Here is an 8065-nt window from a genome sequence, read left to right on the forward strand (position 1 = left end):
AATTATTCCTTAAATGATTATATATTTATTAATAAATAATTTATCAAATAATTTATTAAGTAATAATTAATAACTTCATAACAACAACAATAACAACAAAGCATTGTTCCACTAGGTGGGGTCGGTTAATGGATGAAAAAATATCATTGAGCTTTATCATGTATTATGTCTACAGAGAGACCGTTTATATGTAGATCTCGTTTGACAATCTCATGGATAGTCTTCCTACGTCTTCCTCTGCCTTTCACTCCTTGTCCATCTTCCATCTCATCCACCTTCCTGATTGGGTGCTATGTCGGTCTTCTTCTCACATGTCCAAATAATCTAAGAGACGATTCTATTATCTTTTTCACAATAGCTGCTACTCCAATTCTCTCTCTTATATCTTTGTTTCTTATTCTATCTAATTGTGTATGATCACTCATCCATCTCAATATCTTCATCTCTGCCACACTTACTTATGTTTGTGCTCCCCTTTGGCCGCTCAACACTCTGTACCGTAAAGCATAGCTGGTCTGATGGCAGTACGATAGAATTTACCTTTAAGTTTTAAAGACACTTTTTTATCATATATAAAACCAGACGCACTCCGCCATTTTGACTAACCTGCTTGGATCCTATGGTTTATATCCTGTTCAATATCTCTATTATCCTATATGATGCACCTAAGATACTTAAAAATTTTAACTTTTCGTAGGATATTTTCTTCAATCTTTACTTCCATAATAGGGTTTTTTCTTCGGTGGCTGAACTTACATTCCATATATCCCGTCTTGTTATGGCTTATGCGCAGACCATACACTTCTAGAGCTTCTTTCCATAAATTCAACTTCTTATTTAGGTCTTTCCTTGACTCTCCCATAAGGATGATATCATCGCCAAAAATTATGTATAATGACATAGGCTCTTGGATATGCTCTGTGAGTACTTCCAAGACTAATGTTAAAAGATATGGACTTAAGGATGATCTCTGGTGTAATCCTATACCAATAGAAAATTCCTCTATCACACCACTTTGAGTCTTTACACTAGTTGTAGCCCCACAGTACATGTCTCTAATTGCATGAATATATGCGATCCTTACTCTCTTCCTTTCCAAAACCTTCCATAAGACCTCCCTTGACACCCTATTGTATGCTTTTTCTAAATCAATAAACACCATATATAGATTACTTTTATTACTACGATACCTCTCCATCATCCTTCTTAATAGGTATATAGCTTTAGTAGTGGATCTGCCTGGCATAAAATCAAATTGGTTATCTGTTAGTTGTGTCTCTTGTCTCAGCCTCCGTTCTATCACCCTTTTCTCATAACTTCATGGCTCATGAGTTTGATCCTTCAATAGTTTTTGCAACTCTATATATCCCCCTTATTCTTTTAGATAGGCACCAAGGTGCTCTTTCTCTACTCATCTGGCATCTTCTTTGACTTTAAATATCTCATTAAAAAGTTTGGTCAACCAATTGATGCCATTCTTTTCAAGGCCCTTCTAAACTTCAATTAGAATATTATCGGGTCCTACTGCCTGCCATTTTTCATCCGTTTTAAAGCCTCTTTTATCTCGAAGTATCGACTCCTTCGATAGTAGTCGAAGTTTTGATCTTCTTCCCTCGTGCATAACTGACCAAAGTTCGGAAGAGTCTTATGTCCTTCATTAAATAACTCGTAGAAGTAGCCCTTCCACCTTTTGATTTTCTCATCTTGAGTCAAAACCTCACCATCGTTATCCTTTATGCACTTAACGTAATCCAAGTCTCTCGTTCTTCTTTCACGACTCTTTGCGATTCTATATATACCTTTTTTCTCCTTTCTTCGTGTCTAAAGACTTGTAGAGACCTTCATATGCTCTTGTTCTAGCTTTACTTACAGCCACTTTTGTCCCTTTCTTAGCCGCCTTATATTTTTTCTAATTATCTGCATTGCGGTACAAATACCACTCTTTAAAACACTCATTTTTTTATCTTTTCTTGTACACTCGTATTCTACAACCAGGACTCCTTGTCTCTTAGTCCTATCCCTCTAGATTCACTAAAACATTTTTTTGTTGTTCATCTAATAACTTTTGTCATCTCCTTCTACATCTCCTCTACGCTTCCATTCCCTTCCCACTTTGCTTCTTCTCTTGCCCGTCTTAGAAAACTTCTTTGTTCCTCATCTTTCATCTGTCACCACTTCGTTCTTGGGTTCTTCCTATGATGTCTTTTTCTCAATTTTTTTTTCAATGTGAAAATTCATGACGAGCATCCTATGTTGTGTTGTTAAATTCTCTCGAAATAATTTTACAATTAATGCAAAATTTACGGTCGACTTTCCTGAACAAGAAGAAGTCGATTGAGAGCTTGTCAAGTCACTCCTATAGATTATAAGATGTTCATCTCTCTTTTTAAAACATGTATTTGCGATGAGAAGGTCAAATGTTGATGAAAAGTCCAAAATAGTTTTTACCTTCGGTATTGACCACCCCGAAGCCATGGTCTCCGTGAATACTTTTGTGCCCAATCGCTTCTCTTTCAATATGGCCATTTAAATCTCCCAAAAGTATGTCTTGGACCAAACTCTCTAGATCCTCCAAAAACCTTATCTTGTGTTGCTCATTCGAACCCACTTGATGCATAGGCGCAAATACATGAAAAGTACCTCCTTCCACCACAAGTTTGATAGAGATGATTCGATCACCCACCTTCTTGACATTCACTACGTCCTTCTTCCACTGCTTATCTATGATAATACCTACCTTATTCCTATTCTTCACCTTTTCTGTATACCAAAGTTTGAACCCAGAGGTATCCAACTCCCTAACCTTTGCGTTGACCCATTTTGTTTCTTGTAGGCACATGATGTTAATCTTCCTCCTTGTCATGGTATCCACCACCTCCATGAATTTTCCTATTAGAGTGCCTATATTCCATGTCCCAAATCTCAACCTTATGTCGCTCCGACATTTATCTTTTTTTTTGTGAACTAGCTTTTTTTACCTTTGTCCGTTCATGAAAATACAAAAATCTTTGCTCATTTAACACTACACCTGGGCAGCAATACAACGGCTCTTACTCATTTAACACTGTACGCAAGTCATACAGCGCGTTGCTTCTGGTCAACGACCTAACTTTATCGCAATAACATCTTTGATCCATGTTATGAAGATTCGACTAAATTTTTATGTTGGCTATTGAAGGCCTAACACAACCATCCTTCTTTTGTCTGGATTTGAAACTGACTATGTACCGTAGATGTAGCATAGGCAAAATTAATAATAATAACTAATTTATTAAAATAATACTAAATTTAGTGTTAACTAGTTATTTAATTAGTATGGCTAACCTACAAATTATTTAAACAACACTATTAAAAAGATTTAAAAAATTTAACTACAATAAATATATTAGTTAAATATCTAATAATAATCAATTAATCATTAAAATTTTAAAAATATAATATTTATTAAAATCTATTTTACATAAACTCCACAATAATAATTTTGTAACACCCTAACTACCAAAGCTCACGCTTCCGGCTGCGCGACTCTGATAGCTCAGACATTACGACGACACTTATACTATTTAATACTAAAATATGAGCCTGTTTAAAACTTTAAACCGCAAAACCGCTCCCGAAAATTACTTTCGTTCGATAACGTACATCCATAGATACCATACAACTTACAAAAACTCATAAATAGTACATCCATATATATACATACATATATGTAAGTAATATTACAAACATAATTCAATACAATTCCTATCCCTCTTACGGATTATATCAAGATAAAGGCGAGGGTACCATAAACCATAACTAAAACAATACAAAGCATCACAACAACAATTAAATAAGCTCTTCGTAACTTCTGCGCCCATATCCTGAAAGGGGAAAAATGTAGGGGGGGTGAGAACATCATCCTCAAAAGGGTTCTCAGTAGAGGGTTTTTAGGAATTACTGTAATAGGATACATGAAGATAACCGCACCAGTGATTAATAACCGTCTCATGCCTCCTTTCAAAAACAACGGTTTACAATGAAAGTAAAGTCGGAAATCTTTTCTAAAAGAGGAACCATTCAATTCTCAAAGACTCAAAAGCCTTTCAAAACGGTTTATCTATGCTGAAACAAAATAGCCTTTCATATTTTATTCTAAATCAGAAACACAAAACCGAAATCAACCATCGGTTCATCTCATTCCAACCACGGCCCTAGGCCCAAACAATCCAACCATCAACCAATCACCACAGTCCAACAAAGTCCCAGTAGCAAACACAATTAGGAAGATGCAAGCACAAACAAACAGTTATTGCAAGTAGAACAATTAGCAATTAATCACATAGACAAACCAAGTATAATATGCACACCCAAACAATGTCACATAGATGCGTATGATGCATGCCTGTCCCTAATGGCTGATGATATCATCTGTCAGTTATATAGCCAACCCGACACGTCCTGGTAGCTAACCATGGACAGAAACACCCATCGCGGAGCAAGTAGGTTTGAGCTACAACCCCATTGCTACTACCCGCTCAACCCAGAGCCAGTGGAATAACCACTACTGCGGCTACTACCCAGACGGGTGTTTAAAAGCTCAACCTGGAGCGAGTGGAATCACCACTACTACCGCTACTACCCAGGCGTCACAGTCTCTGACCTGGAGCAAGTGGGACGAACCACAACCCTTGCTACTACCCAGGTATCTCAAGCATATATTCATTCAGTCCCAGCCATGGATCAACATCCATCTCAGCCATCCGGCTTAAATTCATAATTCATAGTCAGCCATACGGCCCATAACCTTGATCATAAAAAGACTTTTCAAAGGTTTTGGGTCTTACATTCTACCCACCTTATAAAAATTTTCGTCCTCGAAAATTGATACAAACCGAAAGAAATTTCATATACTTCACCCTTGAAAACATTTAAGGAAGAAGCAAAAATATCTCAAAACATAAACATATATACGGTTTTCAAATACTTGGATTGTCGTATGCATAAGGGTACAAAGGTAGGAGTGTGATTGCAAAGCAACGTTGCAAGATAGGCTCAAAGCAAAAGATGACACGGTTCAAACGTGTGATAGCAAGGCAAGGCATCGAACGCTATAAAACAGGATGGGGTTAAAACGACGTGCTTAACATCCGCACACTAAGGGACTAGGTGAGTATAGAGTCTAGGCTAGCCTGGGCGCCAGCTTAGGGACTTCTTGAACAGGTCAGGACCTGGGATGTTGTATGTATATATATGTATATAGTTATTATCTAGCTATGTCTAGGGGTTTTCTAACTAAAAGGCTATACTCTAATAAAGCTGGATCACGGAATGTTTCAACTGCTTGAGATGTATTTATGTGTGGTTGTTTATAACAGTTTTATCTATTATTATTTGTGAATTGCTTATGAATGATTCTATTTATTAATCCAAATGTTTTAAAAAAAAAGTACCTCACAAAATAACTACGCTTTTAACAATGAATCAGGCTCATATAATAAATAATAGATAATAATTAGGAAGATAAGTTGGTAGCGCTCAGTTTCTAGTATGATCATGACGTACCAGAAATTGGGTCGTTACAATTTGGTATCAGAGCAGTTCGTTCTCAGTAGAGCCTGGGGAGTGGACTGACTATACTTCGTTGCATACTCTGCTTGTGTGTCTCATGCTGTTAGGGTATCTTCAAGATATATTTGGCATGAATGTCTATGAGTGCTCATTTTGGCAATGTTCGTGCCTAGCTTGAGATATTAAGACTGATCACCATAATGTTGATTGTTTGGTACGAATAAGACCTCAATGACTGTGAATAGACATAGTTTAATCGAGCTCCAAGGTAGCGTTTGTTTTCGGAGACACGATACGGAGACATGGACAGCACATCTTTAAAAAGCGTTTGGAAGCAAAGACATAGACACTGAACATATTGTCTCCGAGACAGTTTTTTATACTTTTGTGTCCACTCTTTTACGAAGGACAATGATGGACACGGGATTTAGAAGAGGGACACGGATTGTTTTTATGAATTTTTTTTCTTTTTTGTCCATGGTGCTATTTTTTATTATTCCACTGTTATCCCTTCTTATTTTTCCTATTTTGCATCGTTCTCAGAAAGTATTTTTTTTTTCTCCATACTCTTTTTCTATCCCTACATCCTCCTTCTTTCTCTTTTTTTTCTCAGGTACTCTCACCTTTTTATAGAAATTTTTATTGGACTGGATAATTCTTTTTTCTTATCATTCTTACTTCAACATTATTTTAACTTTATATTATATTATTTGATTTGTAATAAAAATAATAACAAAAATAATTAGTCTTAAAACTTTTGAAAGATAAATATTATAAAGGTAAAATTGATCTTTTAAAATACTAAAAAATAATTTATAAGTTGTAATTGATTTTATATAATTTAAAGAAAAATCAATTTTTTAAAAAGAAAAATAAAATTTTAGATAAAAAAAATAGTTTTCTAAATAAAAATAGATTTTTATGTGCAAAAAATAATTTTTTTCATGTAAAGTTGGATTTTTTTTTAAAACTGATTTTGTATTTAAAATTAATTTGGCTTATTAACCTAAACAAAATTTTTTATTAATCAAACTGAGATTTATTTTTTTTGTTAATATTAACCATATGTATTCCTACATATTAATAATAAATTTAAAAATAAAATAATTATATTTATAAATTTTATTTTAATATAAATACTATTATATAATTTTTTATTAAAATTTTTGACTGCTTTAAATATTTTTTTCAAGTTCCCACTGTTTGTACTCCTGCGTACTCTCATTCTTTATTAAATTAGTTTATATTAGAAAATTTGGAATCACATGGCTATTTTAGTCATTTTATATAATATTTTAGTCTTGTCCATGTGTATCCAAACATAATACTGGACATTACATTAGTGTCCTATCCATCGTATCCAAACACGATACACAAAACATAATTTTTAATGTCTCCGTCTTATTGTCTTTGTCTCGATGTCCTGTTCTGTCGTGTCTCTAAAAACAAACGCTACCCAAAAGACAAATCGACGTGAGCCACAGCTATCTTCATAGCTGTTATCATCTTCATGGCTATGGCTGTGTGAGATTTGGATGCTGTAAGGAACAGACCGATCTCTTCGTCAGGATGACTTGAAGGAAATAGACCGCTTGAAGAAGGATTCTTGCACGTGGCTGAAATTTTGAGGCCAAAGCTTTGTTTTAGGGGGTAGAATGTAACAACCCTGATTTTCGAGTACATGAGATCTTTTCTGAAAGTACGGATTTCTCTGGAAGATCAGTAAAGGGAACACCTCTGTTATATCATCAAGCATCTCAATCCTCATTATCATTATGTCATCCTTAAGCTAGAACCTTTTCCAAGGCAAGCTCGATAACACGGTCACGAAGAACCTAGTTTTTGAACCGTATCGGTTGGTAATTTTGATTCTGATTTTCGTAAATAGTCTCTGTTTGACGAACCGGACTCGATTCATGAGAGGAGAGAGATAATAGTATAATATTATCATTATATTAGTATTAGAAAATGCTTGAATGATATTATAAGGTTACCTGGTCTGTTTTAGTTAAAAACAGAAAATCAGTTTAACCGGGTTTACGGTTTACTGGTGCAGCTTAGCACCAGCACTCTCTGATGACTTTAGCAATGCTAAGGCCTCATTATACATATTTTATTCTCATAATAAATATGTTACTAGTGTCATTTATGCTAGTAGCTCAGAAAATAACTTTTAGAGATGTTTTTACAAGTGTTCCGATACATCTAGTTTTAGTAGTTGTACACCTGAGATATTTTAATATTATTTTAACCCACCTCCAAGCCAACCAATCAAAACTCACTTTACACCCCCAAGACCTCCAAGGCTGTCTCATTTCATCATTTTGGCCGAAAATAACAAGAGAGAAAAGAGAGAAACTTTCATGGACACTTAATCTTCAAAGCTTGATTTCTTCTGAACTAAAACTCAAATCAAAAGTCCGATTTCACCAAAATGATCCTCTCTTCTTCCTCTACATAACCATGTAACTTATCAAGGATGGAAATAAGGTGAGATGGCTGTCTCCCTCCCATT

Source organism: Arachis ipaensis, chromosome B03 (genome assembly GCF_000816755.2).
Source record: "Arachis ipaensis cultivar K30076 chromosome B03, Araip1.1, whole genome shotgun sequence".
Classification (NCBI taxonomy): domain Eukaryota; kingdom Viridiplantae; phylum Streptophyta; class Magnoliopsida; order Fabales; family Fabaceae; genus Arachis; species Arachis ipaensis.